Here is a 25,067-nt window from a genome sequence, read left to right as displayed (position 1 = left end):
TTTAGTTTGATATCACTGGTCTAGTAGATAGACTGCCTCAGATGTGAGCAAAGGCAGAACTACGTTTCTAAATGATCTAGTATCTCCTTCCCAAGGCTGATGTGAAGATAAGAGATAATGGATGGTAAAGTGCTTTGTAAACACTAAAACTATCTACATGCTAGAGTTATTATTGATATTCGTCTGCCCCAGCGCCAACCTCAGTGCCCCAAATGTTTACAGGGAGATGTAAGAAATACTCTGGTTCCTTCTAAATTTCCTCCTTTAATTCTCCACAGTTTAATTTGCCCATGAGAGAGAAAGAACAGCCTTGGCCTCTGGGGCCTTGAAAACTTTTATGAATAAAGAGCTGTTCATCTGCTTTCTAAAAGGCTCACTTCCAAAGACAGCCATGCTAATGTACTCTTTATGGAGGTATGAATTGGTGTACCTTTCTGGTATAGTTGGGAATTATCTTTTTTTTTTTTTTTTTTTAACACAGCAATAGCACTACTAAGCATATATCAGGGGAAGGTCAAAGACAGAAAGAAAGGTTCCATCCATGTAAATGTATTTATAGTGGCTCTTTTTGTGGGAGGAAAAAATCTGGAAGGAAAACATCCGCCACTGATTGGAGAGGGCCCGAAACAAATTGTAGAATATGAATGTAATGGAAGAGTATTAGGTCATTAAGAAATGACAAATCTGTCAGAATTTAGAAAAACTTGGGAAGCTGAGCCAACTCAGCAGAACCCTGAGAACAGTCTGCACAATTGCTACAATAATGTAAAGGGAAACGACTACAAAAGGCTTCAGAACACTGATCAATGGAGTGTACAATCATGACTGATAGCCGTTGCTAAAACATGGCTCGTCCATCTTGGTAGAGACAGTGATGGACCGGAGGTAGGGGATGAAGCATATATTGTCAGACTTGGACAATGTGTTGATTTGTTTTGCTTGATTGGACTTATTTAACAGGGGTATTTAGTAGGAAGAGGAAAGGAGGATAACTGAGAAATGATAGTTAATGTTTAAAAGAGAGAGAGAGAAGCATCAATAAACATTTTAAAAAATAATAAAAGCACAGCTTCCTCACAGTTGCTAGCATTTGTTGCTAATAATAATGGTAGTTGCTAAATTTATACAAGGCTTTTGAGGTTTGCAAACTATTTTGCATATGAATAATAATTCACATATTTTCTTTGCTGACCCCAGAAGGGGCTCCTCCTTTGGAGGAGGGAGGGGGCTGAAAGAAAAGTAAAAAAAAGAATGGGAACTGAGTGACAGATGTGGAAATCTTATGCTGAATATCATTTGCCTTGGACTCCATATATATACATACACACATACATAATATCATATCTATATCTATATCTATCTATCTATCTATCTATCTATCTATCTATCTATCTATCTAGTTTTTTTTCTGAGGCAATTGGGGTTAAGTGACTTGCCAAAGGTCACATAGCTAGAAAGTATTAAGTGTCTGAGGCCAGATTGGAACTTAGGTCCTCCTGACTTCAGGGCTGGTTCTCTATCCACTTTGCCACCTAGTTGCCCCCCCCCAATATATTTTTCAAAGAACAAGAGGGCTTCAAATATGTATTAAGTATCCATCCTTTTCTCTTTAATGGGTTTAACAGAAAGCTAATTTATAGGTGCAGAAACTGAGGCACAGAGAGATTAAGTTGCTCAAGATTACACAGTTAATGGCAAGTCTTAACCAATTAAGAGAATGTCATGGAGATCATATATTTGGATTTTGAAAGAGTTTTAAATAGAGTATCTAGTGCTGCAGTGTCTCTGTTGATCAGGGGAAGAGATTATTATATATTGGTATATGAATTTGGGGCCAGTAGCTGGTACAGTGGATAAAGTGCTGTTAGGAAAACTAATCTTTGTAAGTTTAAATCTTACTAGTTGTATGACCCTGGAAAGTCACTTTACCCTGTTTGCATCAGTTTCCTTATCTATCAAATGAGCTGGAGAAAAAATTGGCAAACTACTCCAGTATCTTTGCCAAGAAAGCCCCAAATGTAACCGCAAAGAGTTGGAGATGATTTTTTAAAAAATGATTGAACAACAACAATTCTGGACAGGTGAATTGACTAGACTCAAAGAATCAGAGTCAAGTTGGGAGTTCTATAGTGAGGGTCCATGGGGACCTGTCCTTGATCCTATGCTGTTCAAGACAGGATTCTAGTTATCATCTAGTTCAGCTCCATTTTACAGACAAAAAACTGAGAGGTCTAGAGAGCTTAAATTATTTGCCCAAGCATCATACAGGAGTAAGAGCCAGGTGTCAAACCCAACATTTTCATCCTTAACATCAATTTAAGACAGAGAATTATGTCTTATCAAATCAGTAGGGCAATTTCAAGCAATAGCTTTAATAATATGATGGAAAATACCATTGAAACTATTAGAACTTAAATCAGTTTTTATTTTGGTGGCCTGGTATAAAGCATGCCTTACTTTTGCTGGCAGTGAAGTGGTAGATTATAATCTACCTATATGGAATATAATATAATCTACACTATATGGAATGACAGTTATACAACAGAAGATAGTGTTGATTTCATTTTACTTATGTATGTCTTTGTTCAAGACAAAGATGAAAGAATTCACTGAAGCATCCATAAAAACATTTGCTAAAAATAATAGTTTCCAAATTAGCAGATGACATAAAGCTTTGAGAGACAAAAGATAGATAGCAAACTGAATGCCTGGTCAGATTACAAAAAAGATCTCAACAGGCTAGAACAATAGATCAAATCCAATACAACAAAACTTAATGTAAAGTCTACCTTTGGTTCAAAAACTCATCTCACCAAAATTATAGATGAAGAAACAATGGTTTGGTTGAAAAAAGATCTGGAGTTTTAATGGACTAGATAAGACTTAATGATGTGACAAAGTACCCATCCCCAAAATATCTTAATGTGATCTTAGAATTACAGACAGAGCTGGAAGGGACCTAGAAGCCTTCAGTTTTATAAAGGATATTGAGATTCAGGGAGATATAAGTACTTTGGCAAGATGACACAGAAACTTTGAAGGCAGAGTTTGAATCCAGGTCTCTTGACCTGAGTTAGCACTCCTTCCACTTTACATTCTATTCTGTCTTAGTGTCTACAATTAGGGACCTAATAGTAGTGTTGTACAGACCTTTAGTACTATAATGGGCTGATCACATTTTGGGAAAGATTGACAAACTGAAGCATGTCCAGAGGAGGGAAAGTAAGGGGCCGCAGGACCGGGTCATACAATATGATTGCTTGAAAGATTAGGCTTCAAGGAAAAAAGCTTGAATTATTGCTGTTAGTGGTGGTATGTATAAAGGATGTAAGAGCTGTCTTTTAGGGCTTGAAAGATGGTCATATAGAAAAGGGATTATAGGTTTTATTTTGCCCAAATGGTCAGAACTTGGAAAAAACCATTACAGTGGAAATGGCAGCTCAGATTTAGGCTCTTTTAGGGAAAACATCTTAACAATTAGAGCTGTCCAAAAATAGAATAGGCTGCTATCATAGGCTCTAATAGGTATCTTTTTACCAAGTAGAGACTAGATCTTTGTTCAGATACTTCTGGACTTTGGAAAATTCTAGACATCACTTAACTCTAAGATTCTGTGTTTTATTTTCCAAATTGAGCTCTTTGAGGGCAGAGACTGTGTCTCATGCAGGTTCATCTTCATAATAGAGCCTGTGGCTCTGAGAAAACTCATCTGTTCAATAAATGCTTTGAATAAATACCAAATGGAGAACAGCTAGGATTATGACCAGTCAGCAAGTCATTTAGGGTCTTTGAACCTCAATTTTCTTATCTGCAGAGTGATGATAATTAAACTTGCACTATTTACTACACAATAGGGTTCTTGGTGAGGAAAATATGACAGAGTGATATCAATTAACCAGCAAGCATTTATTAAGTGCCTACTATTAAGCTAAACATTGGAGCTAGGCATTCTGGGTAAAAATATAAAAGCATGATGGTTCCTGCTCTAATGGAGTTTATGTTCTAATGAGAAGAATACAACATTTTATTGAATAAAGGTGGCACAGAGTATAGAATATTGGATATCGAGTCAGGAAGATCTGAATTCAAATCTAGATTGGACACTTATTCTATGACACTAGATTAGTCACTTACTCTCTTTCTGCCTTGGTTTCCTCATCTATAAAATGGGAGAGGAGGATTGTTATGAAGATCAAATGAGACAAGTTCTTTGCCAACCTAAAAGTGCCATACACAGACTAGCTATTATTATAAATAAAATAAATACAGCATTTCCTCAGACAAACCACTTTAGGAGAGGCCTATCCAGCTCTAGAATTTTGATTCTGAGATTCCTTCCTGTTCTTCTTCTGCACCACCCCACCCCATCCCTTCATTAGCATCCTATCACCCAGTAATTGTCAGGGCAAGTTTCTCTCCATGGGACTTCCCCCTCCTTTTTCTTTCCCTTCTTCTCCCCAGCCAACTTGTCAAAACAGCATTCATCATGCTAGGTGAAGCCTGAGTATGAAGTGATTTTCTGAGAAAACCGGACAAGCTTACAGACCCTGGAATGATCTGGCACCACCTACTGGTAGATGCTTCCTGAGCCCCCTCTCCCTGCGTGTTCCTCCAGCTGGCTGGGGCCTAGGGCAGACTGGGGGGAGGAGTCATTCTGGCCTGTGGGACATCAGAGTGTGCTGGAATTGGAGGATCTCCCGGTTTTCTAGGGCTGGCATGACTCTGAAAGAGCGTGACAGGCTCCCAATGGAGGAGGCAGGAATGCCACCAAATGAGGGCAGGCTGTGGAGGGGGTGCCAAGAACCTGGGTTTGGCAACGGAGGCCAGGGAATGCCCTCGGAAGTGCCCAGGAGGCTGGTGACTTGCCAGTGGCCAAGAGGACAACCTGCTTGGGTGTTCTCCAGGGACAGGGAAAGGGAAGGTGGTATGGATGTGCTCCAGTGCTGGAGTTCAAATATCTAGGTTCAAATCTTGCCTCAAATATCTGGATTCAAATCTTGCCTCTTATACTTAATTCCTGTAAAACTCTGGCAAGGCACTTACACTTTGGGGCTTCAGTTTCCTCAGTTATAAACTAAGGGACTGATTTCCTCAGTTATAAACTAAGGGACTGATTTTTATAATTCTTTTCAGTTCTGAATTGGAAGACTCTTGAGGTAAGTGGGAAACCGATAAGAAACGGGGGAGGGGGTACCATGGGCTTTTGCCCTTTGCAGAGACGGGAACGGACCCCAGAGGTCGCTGCTCTGCTCCCCAAACTCGCCGCCCCGCGGCAGCCTCCCCAAAACATCCTCCCCTTTGTAGCCTCCGCCTGCCCAATATATAGAGTCCGGCTGTACCACCGCTCGGGCTCCTGCAGGGGAAGGAGCAGGAGCAGCTGCGCGGAGCTTCTGGTTCCGCATCTCGCCGCGCGGCGGCACAACCGAGGCCCCGGGCCGGCCACGGAGGCAGGGGGGGAAGAGTGGCTGGAAGGGGCCCACCGGGGATACGGCGAAGCTGGGGAGTCCGCCCCCCCCACATCCCCACGGCGGATGGTAGAAGCCGGGACCCAAACAAAGGCGGGCGGCGGATAAAAGGCGGCGGCGGCGGCTTCAGTGGGGCTGCTGCTGCTCGCTCTCTCCTTCGCTTAGCTCGCTGGCTGGCTGGCCGAGCCGGCCGGCTTGGCTGCGCTGCGCAGCCCCCGGGCCGGAGTCCAGCTCAGCCGCGAGGGGCGGCCGGTGCGCCCCAGCAGCCCGAGTCCCAAGCCCGAGCTGGGGGCCCCGAGCCGGCCTGTGGCTCAGAGGAAGTCTGCGGGCTCCGTGACCGCCCGCGGCTTCTGGGGGAGGGGAGCAGCTCCAAGTGGCCGCAGCGTCCCAGCCTCCGGGTGCGCCCTGGACACGGCGCGCCTCTGGGGGCTGTGGCCCGCGGGGCCGGGCGCGCCCGGGCGCCCGACGGTTCAGCCAGAGGTGAGTGGGGCAGCTGAGGGTGGCGGGACAGGGCGAGAGGGGCAGGCTGGGCACGCGGCGGCCGGCGGGCCACGCGGCTCAGCGCCCGCCTGCCCAGATGCCAGACTCTCTCTGCCGCCTGGCCGACAGTGGGGCGGGGGGGGGGGGGCGAACTAGGGTCCCAGCGCTAAAGAGGCCGGATACCCAGCGGACCTCTCCTCTCCTATTCTGCGGGACCTACGATCTCCGAGGCCGAGGCTTCGGGAGGACGGACGGATTACTTAGTTTTCAGAAGAGGTGCCAATGGCAGCCCCTTTTGGATCTGTCCTTCCCGCCCCCTCTTCCATCTTATCGCGCGGTTGGGTAAAAGTTGAGCGGACCGAGGAGCTCTAGAGGCTCGGGGCAGCAGGGGGTATTGTAGAAGGTGGGAGGGGGAAGAATGGAAAGGGTTAATAAGATTTACAGCTCTTCTTGCCGCCTTCCCCCCCCCCATGCACACTCCCCAGCTTTAAAGGTGGGACGGGGGGGGGGATTCGAGAGAGACCACTAACAGAAGGGATCTATCCAGTCCTGAGCTTACGGCACGTCGGAGCTAGAAGGGACCCAAGCTCCTCGGCTCTAGTCCCCTCGTCTTAGTGGCCCGCGGAGGCCGAGATTGGAGCTGAGCTGGAGGAGGTGGGAGCCTGAAACGCGAGCTGGCGCGGAAGGATGCCCAGAAGGAGCTTCCCGGGCTCTGCCCCAGTAAACCATCTTCCCCCTCCCTTCCCTTTCGTGGGGTGGGGTGTCAGTCAGTGAAATGGATCCTGGGCCCGCGGGGGTGGGGGCAAAAGGAGCGGAGAACAAAAAGGCTGAGCTTCATGGGGACAAGGGGAGGGGGAGAGCGCAGTGTTATCAGGTTGGTGCCAACACTGCAGCGCAAAGAACTTTTCCAAAGTCCCCCGGGAAACGAACTCGCCCCCTCCGGCTAATGGCAGGTGGGCTTCCGAGGCTCTGCCCCCTCAGCTCGTGCCCCCTCCCGAGACAAGCGTTTGTCCTTCCAAGGTTTCAGCACCTCGGACAGGTCCGGGGAAGCCGTGACTGCAGGGACCTTAGAGGGGTCTCGGCTGCTGAACGCCAGGCCCCGCCTCCCGACCCCAACTCCGGCTTTAACTTGCACGGCGGCGAGGGGCGTGGGGATGGCTACACGGCCGGAGGGAGCCACGGTGAGGGTGGAAGACTGATCAGCGGATTCATGCATGTTCTCCGAGAAACCCATTCACTCACATGCACATCCAAGTGCCTGGAGCGCATGTGTGTTCGGGGCCTCTCTCCTGCCCGCACCTGCCTCCCCCGACATACACGCGTGTGCGCGGATCGTGTTGTACCTGGCTTCTGGTCAGGGGCCGGCTCCTTATCTGAGGAGGCGGTGGGAATGGAGGAAGAGCATTGTGTCAGATGAGAGAGAGAGAGAGAGAAGACAGAGAGAGAGAGAGACAGAGAGAGAGAGAGAGAGAGAGAGAGAGAGAGAGAGAGAGAGAGAGAGAGAGAGACAGAGAGAGACAGAGAGAGAGAGAGAGACAGAGAGAGACAGATAGAGAGAGATAGAGGACAGAGACAGAGAGAGAGACAGAGAGAGAGAGAGACAGAGAGAGAGAGAGAGAGAGAGAGAGAGAGAGAGAGAGACAGAGAGAGAGAGACAGAGAGAGACAGAGAGAGAGAGAGAGAGAGAGAGAGAGACAGAGAGAGAGAGAGAGAGAGAGAGAGAGAGAGAGAGAGACAGAGAGAGAGAGACAGAGAGACAGAGAGAGAGAGAGAGAGACAGAGAGAGAGACAGAGAGAGAGACAGAGAGAGACAGAGAGAGAGAGAGACAGAGAGAGAGACAGAGAGAGGACAGAGACAGAGAGACAGAGAGACAGAGAGAGACAGAGAGACAGAGAGAGAGACAGAGAGACAGAGAGACAGAGAGACAGAGAGAGAGAAGGAGACAGAGAGAGAGAGAGAGAGAGAGACGAGAGAGAGACAGAGAGAGAGAGAGAGACGAGAGAGAGACAGAGAGGAGAGAGAGAGCAGAGACAGAGACAGAGACAGAGAGACAGAGAGAGACAGAGACAGAGAGTCAGAGACAGAGAGAGAGAGACAGAGAGAGAGAGAGGACAGAGAGAGAGACAGAGAGAGAGAGAGAGACAGAGAGAGACAGAGAGAGACAGAGAGAGAGAGAGACAGAGATAGACAGAGAGAGACAGAGGACAGAGAGACAGAGAGACAGAGAGAGACAGAGAGACAGAGAGAGAGGACAGAGAGACAGAGAGACAGAGAGAGAGAAGGAGACAGGAGACAGAGAGAGAGATAGAGAGAGTGAGACAGAGAGACAGAGACAGACAGAGACATACACAAAGACAGACCACAGAGAGACAAAGAGGAGAGAGAGAGAGAGAGAGAGAGAGAGAGAGAGAGAGAGGAGGAGGAGAGAGTCAGGAGTCCCCTCTGCCTCTACTTTTCCAGCATTAAGGCCACTTAGAGAACAAAGCTCAATCTGGGTGACTATGGGGCTGCTGTGGCTCCTACTTACTGTTAGGCTATCTCCCACATTGCTGTGCCAGATTAAATTTGAACTTAGTGCTTCCTTTTCTACATTCTCTTTCTCCATTCTTATTAGCATCTATCTCTTATCCCTTCTTAAACCTCCATCCACCTCCAAATAACCTCGTGTTAAAATCAGCATCCCTTCATTCTCCTCTGTCTCTTTTGTGTCCATGTCTCTGTCTCTCCCCTAAAAATCTCCTCCACTTCTTTCTACATTTCCCCCTGCAATCTTTTCCCTTTATATATTCTTATTCCTCTGTGTTTCTTTCTGTGTCTCTCTGTCTCTGTCTCTCTGTGTCTCTCTGTCTGTCTCTCTCCTTCCCTTCCTCCCTCTCTCTCTGTCTGTGTGTGTGTGTTTCTCTGTGTGTCTCTCTCTATCTCTGTCTGTCTGTCTCTGTCTGTGTGTTTCTCTCTCTGTCTCTGTAGTCTGTCTGTCTGTCCCTCTCTGTCTCTGTCTCTCTCTCTCTCTGCCTATCTTTGACTTATGAGGGACAGGGCCATTCTTATTCCAGGCTTCCTTGCCTCTGTTCCCAAGCTTGGGATCATAAGGGGAGTTTCTCTTAATTTAAGTGACACATCCTGTTTCCACCCTCCCCACCTTTCACCAGCCCACTTAACACACTCTCAGCAGCAGCTCCAGTTCCCCCTGAGAAGCATGGGATATGGGGTGGTATGAAACCCACAGCTGACATTCCCTGCCTACTAGGAGATCGCTTTAGATGAATAAGTCATCCCAGATACTGAGAAGCTGAATTTCCACCCTCATTGTAGGGAGGAAACCCGGGGTTGGGAGGTGCCTGGAATTTCAGTGAGTAACATCCCTCCTAGGATTAGGATTTTGTGCTTAGGTTTTTTTGTTTGTTTGTTTGTTTTTTAAACATGTTATCAAATACTCTGCTTCCCTCAGCCCACCTTGTCCCTTGCTTACAACCCCATCTCATCTTTCCTTATCTTCCAAAACCAGAAACCTAGCTACAAATGTCACCTCTAATAATGCTGCTTGATTGTAAATCAGGAAATCTGGGTTATAATTTGGGCTTTCACACTAACCTTGGGGGGAACATCCCCTCTGAGGGTCTCAGCTTTCTCATCTGGAAAAGGAAGAGACTGGATTTTGTGATTTCTCAAGGCTCCTCTCAGGGATATTCTGCTTCTTAGAGCTTTGCAGATGGTTCCTAGCTTAAGGGTGGAACTCAATCTTGGGGTGAAGAATTGGATTCTACCCCAGTGAATCTGCAAAGGCCTTAGGACTTTTTACCACTATTGATACTCCCTTGGTATAAGAAAATATAGTTCTGCATTATATGTGAGGAAATAGGAAACTAGGAAAGTTATATTTAAGGGAACATTGATTTAGAACTAGAATCCATCTGGCTATCCCTGTCACATATAAGGAAACTGAGGCCCAAGGTCACACTGATAATATCTATGAATGATCAGGGATTTGAACCTAAGTATCCTGACTTTTGAATCCCATCAAAGACAGATTCGGGCTTGTACTATAGCCCAGACAATGACTCCCCTGTGCCTCAATGGACAGAAATAGCAGATTATCATTTAGCACTTATAAGATTCAATTTCCACATTTGTAAAATGGGGGAAATAAACCATATGGCACTTAAAGCCATATCTACTTCTCTACTCCTAGGATCTGTGTTCTGACCATTTCCTAAGATGCTGATTTGTTTCCTGCCCAGTTTAAATCCTGATTGGCATGTGATTAATACCAGAGATGGGGGTAGGATTTTTTTTGGGGGGGAGAATAGGATGTTTTGGCATTCAGGGGAGACTAAACAATTAAATAAACAATTCAGTTTAACAAACAGTTAAGAGACTACTGTGTGAAGGATCTAAGCCTTTAGTAGGGGGGCAAGTGGTGACTACTCATATTTCTCCCTCCCTTCCCCAATTTATCTCAGAGGGTTTTGATTTAATGTTGGGAAGGGGACCTTGGAGGCCATGGAGTCCAACCTTTTCATTTTTACAAATGAGGAAAGTAAGAAGAGAAATGAAGCGGCATACCTAGGTCTCATAGGTAGTTAAGTGGCCCAGTGTTTGTGCCCAAAGGAAGCTTCCCAGGTAGAAGCAGGATAACAGCTCTGACTTTAAAGAGCATGAAGTCTTGAATCCTGTCTCAAAGGCCATTGCCCTTTTTTTCCTCTTCTTTTCCTCCCCCTAATAAACACACAATCTAAAGCCATGATTTCAGGGAATCTGTAAACTTAAATTTAAAAATAACATTAAAAAACTCCAAAAATTACATTTTTGTGTCAATACAATCGACTTCCTGTCTAATCCTCTGTATCTTACTGTATGTATTTGAGAACATTCTGATAAGAGATCTAGAGCCTTCTGCAGATTTCCAAAGCAATCCATGATATAAAAGAAGTGAAGAACTTCTATCTAGAAATAATGTTGGACAGTGGAAAGGGTGTTAAATTTGGCATCAAGAGGTTTTGACTTTAAATCCAACCTTAGAGAACCGAGGTCACTGCATGACTCTTGCCAAGTCAGTTTACCTCTTTCAGCCTCAGTTTTTTTCATCTGTAAACTGGGGATAATAATAGCATTTATATCATAGATTCTTGAGAGGATCAAATGAGATAATAAATAATAATGAAATAAGGTTTTGAAAATCTTAAATCATTGTATACTATTCTTATTAGAGTTTAGTAAATTGCCAAGGATTATTTGGACCCATGATATTGTGAAGCTCTCCTTTCCTCTCAGAGGTCAGAGGTTACCTCTACAGAAACTGGGAGACTGATTTGCAAGACTGACTCACCTTCCTATACTGGAGAATATAGCTGGGATTCCTCTTGCCTTCCTTTCTGGACCCTCCACCCTCTGCATATGGGGATACTGTCATAACAGAAATTTCTGACATTGCTATTGCATTTAAAGGCTTATTATATACAAAGTGTTTTCCTGAAAGGCTGAAGCTGTCCGGTTGTCCTAAAGACCCAAGTCTCAGGATCAAAGAGAAGGACTTGTCATCTGAAAACTCTTCTTCCTCTCTCCCCCTCCTCTAATCGGAGTATTTTGCCTGCCAGGGGAGGTGTCAGAATCTGTCAAAATAGCCTCCTGGTCTGGATTCTGAGGCGCTAAAGCATAGGCAGGGTTTGTCAGGGAAAAGAAATAAAGAGAATAGCATCCGTTCGAAAGAGAAACATGCAACAACTCCCAAATATGCATGTTTTCTTCAAGTGCCATTTCACAGGGAGTCAGCTCGGGCTCGTTTGCCAGTTGCCTGGCAGAGGTCAGAAGATCAGTCCTTTCCTGGGGGAAGGAGGGCAATGTCCCTCCCCCATCTACCATGCTATGATCCAAGCTCCCAGAACCTACTTCCCAGTATGGGCTGAGTCAGGCAGAAAGATGCCTCCTGAGCACTGCTGTTACCCTGGAAGGAAGCAGGGTCAGTGGATCCCACCCACGGGAGCCACGTTTCCTGGGAGAGAAGCAGGGCAAGATCCCTACACTGACTCTTTGTTTTCAAGAGGGAATGTGCTTCAGGACCAAGACGGGGAGGGAAGAAACTGCTTTTTTTAAAATCTGTTTAAAGCAGCCGAGCAAATAATCATTCTGCTATTCATACAGAATGAGAAGAGAGGAATGGAAAGGGTGTGGGGGGTATTCTTCCCTGTGCTCCTCCCCCCGGGGAAAGAGGCCAGATATCCGAGCAGAGTGAAGGGCTAGACAGGTATTCCCTTATTCAGCCATTTGATGAATATTTATGGAGTTCCCTGGATTGGTATGTTTGATTTATCAGGTGGGTTTCCTAAGAATCATCCTCATCAGAAGAGGCTCAGCTTCCCCAGCCTTCCAGGGAATAGGAGCCCTTTTTCTTGTCTTGGCAAGAGTGTTTGTCCCTTAGCTCTTTAGAGGAGTAGATAACTGAGGCCCTAGAGTGCAGTGGGATTTGGTTCCAGCATCCTATACTCTGGGCCTTGGGTTCTTCATCCTCCCTAGAGGAGATGAGTTCTGGACAAAGGGCCGTTCAATCCTAGTCAACAAATATTGATTATCTGCCACTAAATTCAATCAACATACTATATATGAGGATAAAGATTCAAATCCAAACATCCCTGCCTCATTAAGCTTACATTCTATTGTTGGGGTAGGAATCATGGGAGTGTGAAGCAAATTGAAATCACCCCATTGGCAACAGCTCAACAGAGTCAGAAAGGCCTGAGTTCAACTCTGGTCTCAGACATTTCTTAGCTGTGTGACCATTTTGCTCTGTTTGCCTCAGTTTCCTTATCTGTAAAATGAACCTGGAGAAGGAAATGGCCAACCACTCTAGTGTCTTTGCTAAGAAAATGCCACAAAGTGTCACAAAGAGTCAGATATGACTGAAAATCATTGAATGATAATAAAATCCAATCCATTCATTTTATAGGTAAGAAAACTTAGCTTTGGAGAGGTTGAAGGAGGTGGGGGCATATGACATGTATAAAACTAAGTTCAATCCAATCAGTCTTTATTAAATACTCGTTATGTCCTAGGCACTGTGCTAAGCCCTGGAGATATAAAGGGGAAAATCTGTCCTTGATACTAGGAAGCTTTTAGTCTACTGTAGGGTACAAGGGAGAGAGTAAGGAATGGTGGTAATAAGAATATGGGGATTTATTGTTTGTAAAACATTGGATTAGAGACCGAAGGGAGGGGTTCATGATCTTTTTTTATATCATGATCCCCTCTGGTGCTCCAGGGAAACCTGTAGACCTTCTTTGCAGGAGATCTTAAAATGCATTAAAGAAAATACAAAATAAAATAGAATTCTACTACATTAAAATACAATTATCAATGAAAAAAGCTTATATATCTTAGGTGAAGAACCCTAGAAGGTCTAGAGCTAAAGGAAATCTTAGAGGTTATTTACAGATGAAGAAACTGAAACTTAAGGAACAGAGCCAAGATCATTAGGTAGAATATAGTGAAGGTTTGGAGATAAATTCAGGTTCACAGTGTACTCCATCACTTTCCATTGTACTCCATCACTTTCCATGGGCTCTCTTATTTGAGCATTACAGCTATTATTATCCCTGTTTCACAGATGAGGAAACTGACGGTAAATAAAGTGACTTGTCCAAGATCACACAGCTAATGAGTGCCCAAAATACAGAATTTGAACCCAGGGTTTTTCTGTATACAATCAATGAATCAAAGCATTATTTGACAAGGGTCATTTGAATGTACAGAGATAGTGATACTGGAAATCAGAGGAGAAAATGAGCATTTCTGGCTAGAATGAACAAAGATGTCACCTAGGTTGGGATTTTTAAACTGGGTTGGAAGGCCAGTAGGAGCCATGTCAGCCTGAATGGAGGACAGTCCAAATGAACTTGGAAGAGAGATTTTAACACTAGAAAGGGAGTGCTGCTACCTTTAATAGGTCTCCCAATGCCCCATTGGAAATAGAGAAAACATATGGCAGAGAACAGATCTTGAGATAAAGCCCAGTTCTGTTATCGGCTGCTACATAGTTGTCTTAGGACCTCAGACAAATCACATATACTCAGTGATCTTCAGTTTCCCCTTGTGTAAAATGAAAGGTTATACCAGATAATTTCTAAGTCTTCTTCTCGTTCTAAGTTCTCTAATCTCTGGCCTAACCTGTATCCTGGAAATAGAAAAGGGGCAAAATTCTTGGATTGGAGTGGGGAAAAAGATACAAGAAAATGCACTAAAAATCATTCCAATTAGAGGCCACACTATAAAGGGAGAGGATTGGACTAAAGGGTTTTCAGGGTCTCTTCCATTTCTTAACACTGAATTATCTGACTTCTATGATCTAGGATTGGGGGGAAATCGCATCTCATATTCAGGTCAATTTGGGGTTGAACTGGAATTGCATGAAGTAGCTCAAACTGAGCCCATACAGGTGATAGGAGGAAATCTGCCCAGGGAACTGCCATTCAAGGGGACCCCGGGAGTCCTTGTTGTCCTTGCAGTTTCTCTGAGGGGGAATTTGAGGGTGGGGTGGAGGAGATATGTGGGGAAGGCACATTTACTCCCAGCCATCTGCCTTAAGGCATCAGGCTCAAGCTGGCACAAGGAGTTTACACACTTTGCCAAACCTCGTTAATAGAGGGGAAATTATGGGCAAACTGCAAGTGGTTCCCATTAAGGAAAGAAAATGTTTTTATTTTCTCTCCTCTAGGGAGGGTGAATATGTCTCAGGTCTTGACCACTTCTGGAAAATGGGGTTTTCTAGAGCCACTGGGTATATGCTTGGATTCCCTCCTTGACTGGAAGATTAAGAGATACTGAGAAGTATGCAAGATTTAAGTTGGCCTGAATATGAGATGCAATTTCCCCCAATCCTAGATCATAGAAGTCAGGTAATTCAGTGTTAAGAAATGGAAGAGACCCTGGAAATCCTTGAGTCCAATCCTGTCCCTTTAGAGCGTGGCCTCTAATTTAGTGCATGTTGAAAAAAATACACAAATACCTGGATATGCGATTTTATCACAAGAGGAATTCCCACTATCTACACCGATGGAGATGCATTTTTGATTTAATAACTAAATCCTAAAGAGTCTTCCTAGACATTAAGTGACTAGGGTCATACAACTGAACTGGTAAGTGTCAGAGATAGGAATTGAATATATCCTCCAAGTCTGGCACTCTATCCAGTACTTCAGCCAGTATTTCATTGCTTCAAGTGTATACCAGTTTTTCATTATTTACCAGTCTTATTTTTTTTTCTTTCAAATAGATCTCCCTTTAAGCTTGGGGCTGAGAAGCTTTTGGACCAATAAAGTGTCCCCTTCCACCCTCTTGGCTCATTCTGGATGTACTTGCTCTGTGGGTCCAACAGGTGGCTCATAATAGGGAAAAACATCCTAGACCTATAATCATTTTCTGTCATTTTTCAGTCATGTCTAACACTTTGTATCCCTATTTGGAGTTTTCTTGGCAAAGATATTATAACTGCTTGCCATTTCCTTCTCTACCTCATTTGACAGATGAAGAAACTGAGGCAAAGAGGGTGAAGTGACTTGCCCAGGGTGAAACAACCAATGTCTGAGGTCAGATTTGAACCCAGGAAGATGAGTTTTCACAGCTTTCTGTGAACTATGGCTCCACCTAACTACCTTTTCATGAGTCTAGTAAGCACAATTCTGGGCTCTGTAGGAGATATACAATTGGAGATAGTACAGCTCCTGCCTTCAGGGAGCTTATAATCTAGGAAGAAAATAAAACATCACTACAGATGATTGCACTTCAGGATACAAATAAGTTTATTAGGAATATGCAGACCATTAAACCCCATATTTGTGCTTCTTCCTCGCACCTGGATCAAAGAGTAAGTTATATAGTGTTAGAGCTAAAAGATATCTTAGATGCCATCTAGTTTGAAATCTTTCATCTTTTAGAGTGGAAAAACTGAGACCCAGAGAGTGGAAAATTCAAAATCGTGCCAGATAATAAATAGCTGACCTAGGCTTCCTGCCAGATAGATGCCTGAATCCTATCTCATTCTTCTGATCTGACTAACTCATGATTGCCGGTTTTCTATTTTGTCCCGATTCGGTGACTGAACTGGTCATTGATCGAATCTGACATGCATTTAATAAGCACTGATTTTGTTCAAAGCCCTGTTCTAGGCACTGAAAATACAAAGACCAACAAAACCAAACAATAAACCCAGCTCTGCCTTTAAAGAGCTTACCAAAGAGAAGGAGAAGATGAGCGAATGAATAAAGATGATGTTTTTAGAAGAAAGGAAAGGAAAGCCTTCCTATATGGTATCTACGCTGTTTCTAGGAATTCTGGGTATTCTAAAGAGCAGAATGAGCAGAGAGGGCATTTCAGGCGTAGGGGACAGATGGCTCCGGCAAAGGTTTGGAGATGCTAGATTAGGGTGCAGATTCTGGGAAGAGATCAAGCTGATAGACTTTCCATATTGTGAAGCTGGACCCCAAGATGATGGGGTTATGAATAAAAATTGAGAACATCTGGACAGAAATTGATAAAAGAATTTTGTGAGTTACCTGACTGCCTCTGAGCATCCGGGTGTCTAGTGTTCTCTAAGGCAAACATCTGGCTGATTGACTTGTACTTAAGGCTTTTCCTGCAGATGTTTTGTCTTTTTCACTGCAATGATTTGTTATGGTGTAGACACAGCTGGGACTTGTTTTTCTCTTGATCAGGATCACGTGAGAAACTGGCAAATGAAAGGAATTCTTTAGAAGATTAAAGGTTTCTTTCTTGGGGCTTCACTCCAATGATATCTTAGGTTTGGTTTCTCTTTCAGATGTTAGGCTGAGCTGGAGAGGAATCGGACTGCAGATGGGAATCAGTGCAGGGAGGGGGCAGAGTATTCTTCCCCCACCCCCCTTTTAAGCAGCTGGTACAACTGGTGTTCGGCACGGATTTGTCATGCTGGGAAATGCCGGCACATGTTTGCCCCATTGACAGAAGCATTTGTCAGCTGGTAATTAAGTACTCCGAAGCCCATGTGAAAAAAGCCCCTGTCCTCAAGGGGTTTACAGTTGACTGGGGGAATACGTACAATCTGCAAGTGGGAGGGACAGAGACACAAAGAGAGGAGTTTGAGAGGAGGCAGATGGGAAGGGGGCACATGGAGAGAGACAGAGAAAGGAGATAGAGAGAAACATTCAGAGAGATGGAGAGACAGAAACTGAGAGAGAGACACAGAGATGGAGATGGAGAAAAAGAGAAAGGAAGGAGAAAAAGAAAGGGGGGAGACAGAGAATGACAAAGATAGAGAGATAAGAGACAGAAAGGAGAGAGAGGAAAACATTCAGAGAGATGCAGAGACAGAAACTGAGAGAGAGAGAGAGACAGAGATGGAGATGGAGAAAAAGAGAAAGGAAGGAGAAAAAGAAAGGGGGGAGACAGAGAATGACAAAGATAGAGAGATAAGAGACAGAAAGGAGATAGAGAGAAACATTCAGAGAGATGGAGAGACAGAAACTGAGAGAGAGAGAGAGAGAGACAGAGATGGAGATGGAGAAAAAGAGAAAGGAAGGAGAAAAAGAAAGGGGGGAGACAGAGAATGACAAAGATAGAGAGATAAGAGACAGAAAGGAGAGAGAGAAAAACATTCAGAGAGATGCAGAGACAGAGGAAGAAGAGACAAACTGAGACATATAGACACAGAGATGGAGAGACAGATGAAGATGGAGAAAAAGAGAAAGGAAGGAGAAAAAGAAAGGGGGGAGACAGAGAATGACAAAGAGAGAGATAAGGGACATAGAAAGGAGAAAAAGAGGGAGAAATAGAGACAGAGAAACAGAAAAATAGAAACATAGGAAGGAGAAAGACAGAGAAAGATAGGGAGGAAGAGACAGGAAGAGAGACTTAGGAGAAAGACAGACAGAAACAGAGACTGACAAGGAAATAGAAAGAGAGAGACAGAGACTATAGCCTTCACCCCCACACCAGATTCCCAACTTTGAGATGAAGGAAGAAGAATCAATGGGATGTTGATGGTTGGAGTGCAACACTCACCCCCTCCATCCCCTTAGAAAGACAATCAGAAAGGATGAATTGTCAGACAGATGTCAATCATCCAGGCCATTCAGCTTAGTGCATGAGAAAAATGTGGGCCAAAAAAGCAGTGACATAACCCCCCAAATACTAACATGTACAGAGCTCAGGATCAGGTCCAGAGGGAGGTGTCAAGGTCAGATAAAGCTTTACCCTCATGAGGCTTGTGCTCAGCCAGTGAATGCTGCTTCCAACTGACTCTTGCCGGCAGAGGGATGCCTGTGGGACATACTTTTAAATTTAATCTATATTCTTCATCTTCACCAATTTCTTAATTCTAGACAATTGACAAAATGATAAATAAAACTCTGATTTATAACATTTGCCAACTTCTGAGTGTCAAGACCTTAGTTAGAAATTTCACATTCGGCTCCTGGCTCCAGCACAGCCTCACTTTGTAGTCTAGTAGAGGGTTAGAACATCATCCCAGTTGACTGTAATATATGGTATTATGTAAGTGCAATGTGCTATGGGAAATTTTTGGGGAAAGCCATTACTGCTAGCTTGGTAGGAGTCAGGAAAGGTTTCCTGGAAAGAGTGCCATTTGATTTGGGGTCTAGAAGATGGATGGGAATTTTAAGAAAGAAGGTGAGGAAGAAGAGAAAAAGAGCACCAAGAACAGGTGTATTCCAGACCGCTTTCAGATCTTCTAGGAGGACAATGACCTAGAGATCTGTAGTGATTTACTGTGAGATAGGAGAAGAGCATATTATTTAGCAAGCACATTGTACAGGTATTGGTGAATCACCTTCATAGTCATCCCCATCCCTTCCACTTCCCTGCAGCCCCCTGGGCTGACTGAATCTTATGGACCTGGCCCAGTAAACCATAGGTGGGAAGTCAGGGTGGAAAAATGTTTTTTAAAAATAACTTTAGGGGCAGCTAGGTAGCGCAGCAGAGAGAGCACCATCCCTGAAGTCAGGAGGATCTGAGTTCAAATCCGACCTCTGACACTTAACATTTTCTAGCTGTGTGACCCTGGGCAAGTCACTTAACCCCAATTGCCTCAGCAAAAAAACCCTAAAAAAACCCTTTAAATTGTTAACACTAAAAACCAGTGATGGGGGGCAGCTAGGTGGCACAGTGGATAGAGCACCAGCCTTGAATTCAGGAGGACCAGAGTTCAAATCTGTCTCAGACACTTAACCCTTCCTAGCTGTGTGACCCTGGGCAAGTCACTTAACAGTTACAAAACAAAAAAAAAAAAAAAAACAAAAAAAAAAAAAACAAACAAACAGTGATGGAGCCGGGGCTGGAGCTACTAGTAACATGATAGAAGAATCCTATTCTTGCCTATACTGCCCTTCCCCCTCTTCCCTTCCTTTATCTCTCTGCCCTGAAATCAGAGTTATGCTCTGGTAGGAGGCAGGAAAAGGGCCAAGTCCACATCCCTGCTTTGGGAGAACAGGACTACATCTGGGGATGGGGTGCTGAAATAGAAGGACAGAAACGGGCAGGCAGGCAAGAGGGCTCCCAGCACTCTGCCAGGAAAGGGCAATGTCTGCATGCAGTGTCTACTGAGCAGATGTAGGGAGTGAGGAGCGGGGAGGGGGGTACAGGTGTTGGGAGGCAGGGAAGCTAATTACTCCATTCTCTTGGCTGCTGTCTTTGCCAGCAGTCTCAGCACCAGCTGTAACAGCCAGACCTATGTCTCCTCACTGGTTGCCTGACCTGTGCCCTCAGCATCCTCTCCCCTATCCCTGTTGGCAGCCTGGGATAATGGACTGAATCTGACACCTGGGTTCTGGCCCTACCTCTCTCCCTAACCTCCATCATGCATGGGGTTAAATCGTTTCATTTCAGCCATGTTGTTTTCAGTCATGTCTGATTCTTCATAATCCCATTTGGGGTTTTCTTGGCAAAGATCCTGGAGCGGTTGGTCATTTCCTTCTGCAATTCATTTTACAGAGGAGGAAGCTGAGGCACCCGGGTGAAATGCCTTACCCAGGGTCACCCAGCTAGTAAATGAGTCCAGATGGGAACTCAGGAAGATGAGTCTTGCTGACTGGAGGTCTAGAACTCTATCTAATACACCGCCATAGCTGCCCTGATAGGCAGTGGATAAAGTGTCAGGCCTGGAGTGAGGAAGACTCATCTTCCCGAGTTCCCATCTGCCCTCAGACACTTAGTAGCTGTGTGAACCTTGAAGGCCATTTTTGCTATTCTCAAAAAAAAAGGGGAATGGGTTGGACTACAAGAGTCCGAAGTCTCTCCAGTACCAATATTTCATGTTCCAAGTTCTCTTTCTAGCTCTGACATTCCCTGTTCCAAAGCTTTTTCTAGTTCTAATATATATTCTAAGTCTCCTCCCAACTCTGAGGTTCTGTACTGCAGTCTCTGACATTCCATGCCCCAGTTCTCTTCTGACATTCTGTGTTCTAAGGTGACTTCAGTTCTATGTTCTAAAGGTCCCCCCAGATCTGACAATCTCTGGGTCCCAAAGTCTTCTCCAAGCACTGCCATTCCATGTTCTATGACTCAATCATTGGGTTTAAGAGAGCACTGAAAAGGGTAGCCAGGGCTGCTCTAGCATGCTGACCAGAAAGTGCCCAATTTCAAGAGAAATTTTCCCATTAAAATAATACCTTGCAACCAGGTGTTCCTTTGTGTTGGAGAAGAAAGGGATTGAGGGTGGGAGGTTGGAGTGGGGAGTGATGGGGGGGTGCTGATCTCTCTCAACCTTAGTTTAATTTGTCTCCATTTAAGAAGCCTAAAGGATCTTTCCAGTTGGGGTAGGAGGGAAGAGGTAGAGGGAACTCCCAGTGTTTCCTTCCCAAACTCCCAGGGCCAGAGTCATTAATTAAAGCCAGAGATGAGCCTGAAGATCTCTAGATAAAAGGTATTGTCAAATGTATGGCTTCCTTTTGTGTGGCAGAAAGCTGTTTCCTGCCAGCTTTGTCTTTAGTGATATTTTAATAGGAATCAATTTGCTTTCTCCTCCCCCTTTCCCCCTAGATTAAGTGGATGATTTCTCTCTCCATGGAGGCTATTTGCAAAACATCCTGGGCTTTCCCTCCCCTTCTCACTTCCTCCCCCAACTTTTCTTCCTCTTCCCCATCGCTCCCTTCCTTTACCCATCTTCCTCTTTGCCCAGTAGCTTATCTCCCTTCCACCAGCCAGGAAGACTGGGGCAGTGGGCTTTCCAGGGGCTCTAGCCTGAGTGATGGAACAAGCCTGTGTGGTGAGGTGGGAGATGGGGAGGGAGCCCCGAGCTCGGAGAATGAGTGAAGCTAGACTTCTGAACAGGCAGCCTGGCTCCCTCCTCCAAGATGACAAACAACCCAAACCTTGAAATGTCCCCCTTCCACTGCCAGCCTTCTCCCTCCCTCTCCCCATTTTCAATCGGCTTTCAAATCACCGGCTCCTGGCTCGATGAGTTCCAGCTCCCAGCCCAGCTTTATAGCTGAGTTGTAAAGGAGTCGCAGTCCTGCCCATAAAGGGCTGACTGATGTTGCTGGAGATTCAGGCTGTCCCCCGCCCAGGCAATCAAGGGTTTGGCTCCCTCTCCTAGGCCCCCGGTGCTCTCTGCTGACACCCTGGCCCTTCTCTCCCCTGATCTCTGCCAGTCCGGTTCCATAGGCCCCCAGAGGCCTCTGCAGCTTAGGGGAGGGCGTGTGGCTGTGGAAGCAAGTATCGTCGCTTCTGATGTGCATCTATGACCTTACGTGGGAAGATGACATACAAGTCTGGGAAGGACTCGAGTTCTGGAGCAAATTAGCTCCTTCTCTGAATCTCAGTTTCCTTCCCTGTACTATGGTATTGACTAGATATTTTCTAATGTCTTTTCCAAATCTAATAGGCTGGTTGAAGACCACTCCCCATTCAGATCTGTTTTCTTTTTGTTTGTTTTTCTTTTTTTTAAATTAATTTTATAATTATAACTTTTTTGACTACATATGCATGGGTAATTTTTTACATTATCCCTTGCACTCACTTCTGTTCCAAATTTTCCCTCCTTCCCTCCACCCCCTCCCCTAGATGGCAGGCATTCCCATACATGTTAAATGTGTTATAGTATATCCTAGATATATGTGTATAGAACCGAATTTCTTGTTGCACAGGAAGAATTGGATTCACAAAGTAAAAATAACCAGGGAAGAAAAACAAAAAATGCTCACAGTTTACACAGTGTTCCTTTTCTGGGTGTAGCTGATTCTGTCCATCATTGATCAATTGGAACTGAGTTAGCTCTTCTCTATGTTGAAGATACACACTTCCATCAGAATACATCCTCATACAGTATCATTGTTGAAGTTATAGTGATCTCCCGGTTCTGCTCATATCACTCAGCATCAGTTCAGATCTGTTTTCTAAGGCTCCTTCTATTGCTCACATTCTATGCTATGTTTCCACTTTGGCCTTTTCTGTTCTAAGAGCCTTCCTTCATCTGACACTCTGATTCTGACTCACCAATAGTTCCCCAGATGGGACAGGATTTCCACGTGCAAAGGACTAAGTGTGCAGCTATTCTCTCAGGCTCCCAAACACATGATTCTATTACCCTGAGACTGAGGATGGGGTGAAGGTCTCCAAATTGACTTTGAACTGCAATAAGATTTTTTTATATCTTGAGTACTTTTTGGCTTTTATCCCTACTCTGAAAGTAAGAATTGGAGTGGAATTGTTTCAAGATTTGCCACTGGGTCTCTGAAGTTCATAGCTGTCAAGCTTTATCATCATCGTCATCATTATGACAGGCAACTGGGCCAATCTCCATCCACTGTTAGGCTAATGCGGACCAAGGGTAGCTTATCCATACCCTTCACTGTCATGACCTGGATTGCTCATCCTTTCCTTTTCTCCTTAGCCAAGTGATAAACGTTTTTTACCCATCCTCCTTCCTCTGCGTGAACCAGCTAAGGTAGGGAACCGGTTCTTTTAGTTAGAAAATACTCTATTTCCAGCTCAGAGCTGGTAGGACTAAGCTTAGAGATCAGAAGTAGGAATGACAAATGGATTCTCCAACAATTTTCTCCAATCACTTTGTGTAGGATTAGTCTAGTCAGCCTACCTTCTTCCTACTTGAAGCATCCCCCCACCTTTCTCATGAGGATAAATGAAGCAAAATTATGATATGTCTAATGTCTTCTTCCATCTTCCTTTCCTCACTTCCTTTAAGACTTAGCTCCAATGCCATCTTCTCCATGAGACCTTTCTTGGTCTCCTCAACTGCCAATATCTTGTCCTCCAAGATTCCCTTCTTTTTATGGCTTTTGTATCTACCCATATACATGCGCATCCGTCTTGTCTCCACCACCAGAATGTAAGCTCCTTGAGGGTAGGGACTGTTTCACTTTAGCTTTCATGGCTAAAAGTTTAATCACTTTCAGTCATATCCAACTCTTTATTGGGAAAGATACCAAAGGGGTTGGCCATTCTCTTCTCCAACTCATTTGACGGATGAGGAAACTGAGGCAAGCAGGGAGAAGTGACTTGCCTAGGGTCACACAGCCAGTAAGTATCCGAGGCTGGATTTGAACTCAGGAAGGTGAGCTTTCTGACTTCAGGCCTGGTGCTCTGTGCACTATGGTGCTCCCTGGTTGCTCCAGAGTTACACAGGTAGTAAACCTCCTTCCACCCTTAACACATGTATTGTCTCTATCTCTCTCTTCTCCTATCACCATTTTCTCTGCCTTCATCCTTTCTATATCATTCCTTCTCTTCCTTCCCCATTATTGTCTCCTTCTCGTCACAGTCTCTTCTTCCATATATTTCTTTTCCTTTTATTCTTCTTGTTCTCTTTTGTGAATTCTCCTATGAATCCCATCTCAACCCCTTTGTCTCTTCTCTCCATCTGAATTTTATTTGCATCTCAAAGATATCTCAAGATATTAGTATTCCTAAGAAGACAACTTCATCTAGTCTATTTAATATTTCCTAGTTTTCACTGGCCTGGGCCTGGAAAAACCCATGCTTGTAAATCCCAGGTAGGATGAGGCTGAAGCTGATGGATCTCTTGAGCTCAGGAGTTCTAACCTCATCTGCACTAAGTTCAGACTTTATATGGTGAGGTGCTGGGAGCGGGGACCACTGAATTGCCTGTAAAGGGAAAACCATCCCCTTTAGAGTCATCCAGTTTCAAAATAAAGGAGGTCAAAGCTTTCATCCAACCTTGGTAAAATAAAGAGACCCAGTTTTTAAAACAAAACAAAATAAAAAAGCTACTTAGGTTTCAAAATCTTTCCTCCTGACTTATCTCACTTGATCCTTACAATATCTTCATGATGTAGATGGGCCAGGAGCTACTGTTCCCATTTTACAGATGAGGAAACTAAGATTCATGATCCTGTCTACTTGCCTTGTCTCAAAGTGAGTTAGTGGCAGAGCTGGGATTAGGAACTAGTGATCTGAGTCCCCAGGCCATTATTCTCCGAAGGAGTCATTGCACATCCTGCTGAAATAATTCCTTCAGTGACTGATGGAGAGGGGATACCTCTCTTTCCCTTTCTGCTCCCAGGCCTCCTAGGCTTCTTCATTGTTTCTGATCTGAGCTCAAGAGGCTTCAGAGGCTGCCATCAGCCTCATGCTCTGCCTTGATGTTTCCAGCTCAAGTCAGTGTGGAACTAGCCTTTCCTTCCCAGCACTCTTCTGTCCCAAGCTCTTCCAGACACATGTACACACTGGGCTAAATCTCTGGAATGCCAGCCGTGAGGAGCCCCCCCTTTACTTCTTGGCTACAATGAAAGTCTCTGCTTATTGAGCCGTGTGGAGGTTTTAATGCAGTTTCTGCTTGGATGGTTTGGGCAGCAGGTGTCCAGGCTCTGAAAGGGCAGCAGGATGGTGCCATCTCCAACTCTGATTACCCAGACGTCATTCCCAGTTCAGCATCCCACCGACACCACCCTTCCTCCATATCAGTGTCCTTTCTAGTCAGGAGCAGTCCTGAAGCAAATCTATGGAGGCAGAGGGCTGATGCTTGTTCTAGAACCTCAGGGTCATACAAGGGCAGAGCTGGAAGGGGATCTTAGAACAAAGCATGCCAGAGAGCTGGGAGGGACTTTTGTTTTAAAACAGAATAATGTCAGTACCGGAAAGAGATTTATAAGATAGAATACTGG

The 25,067-nt window shown here is 44.7% G+C and overlaps 1 protein-coding gene across 1 annotated transcript in view; it reads left to right on the top strand.

Annotated features, from left to right (window-relative positions):
* The first annotated feature begins 5,684 nt into the window (after window positions 1–5,684).
* The window catches only part of DISP3 (dispatched RND transporter family member 3), a 74,915-nt gene continuing 55,532 nt past the window's right edge, over window positions 5,685–25,067 (top strand). The window contains exon 1 of the mRNA XM_074306283.1: window positions 5,685–5,945. The gene's annotated coding sequence lies outside the window, so the exon portion shown is untranslated. The remainder of the gene's footprint in view (window positions 5,946–25,067) is intronic.

Source organism: Sminthopsis crassicaudata, chromosome 3, assembly GCF_048593235.1.
Source record: "Sminthopsis crassicaudata isolate SCR6 chromosome 3, ASM4859323v1, whole genome shotgun sequence".
NCBI lineage: Eukaryota > Metazoa > Chordata > Mammalia > Dasyuromorphia > Dasyuridae > Sminthopsis > Sminthopsis crassicaudata.
Note: the sequence above shows the minus strand (reverse complement) of the source record. Positions and strands in the feature narration are given on the sequence as shown.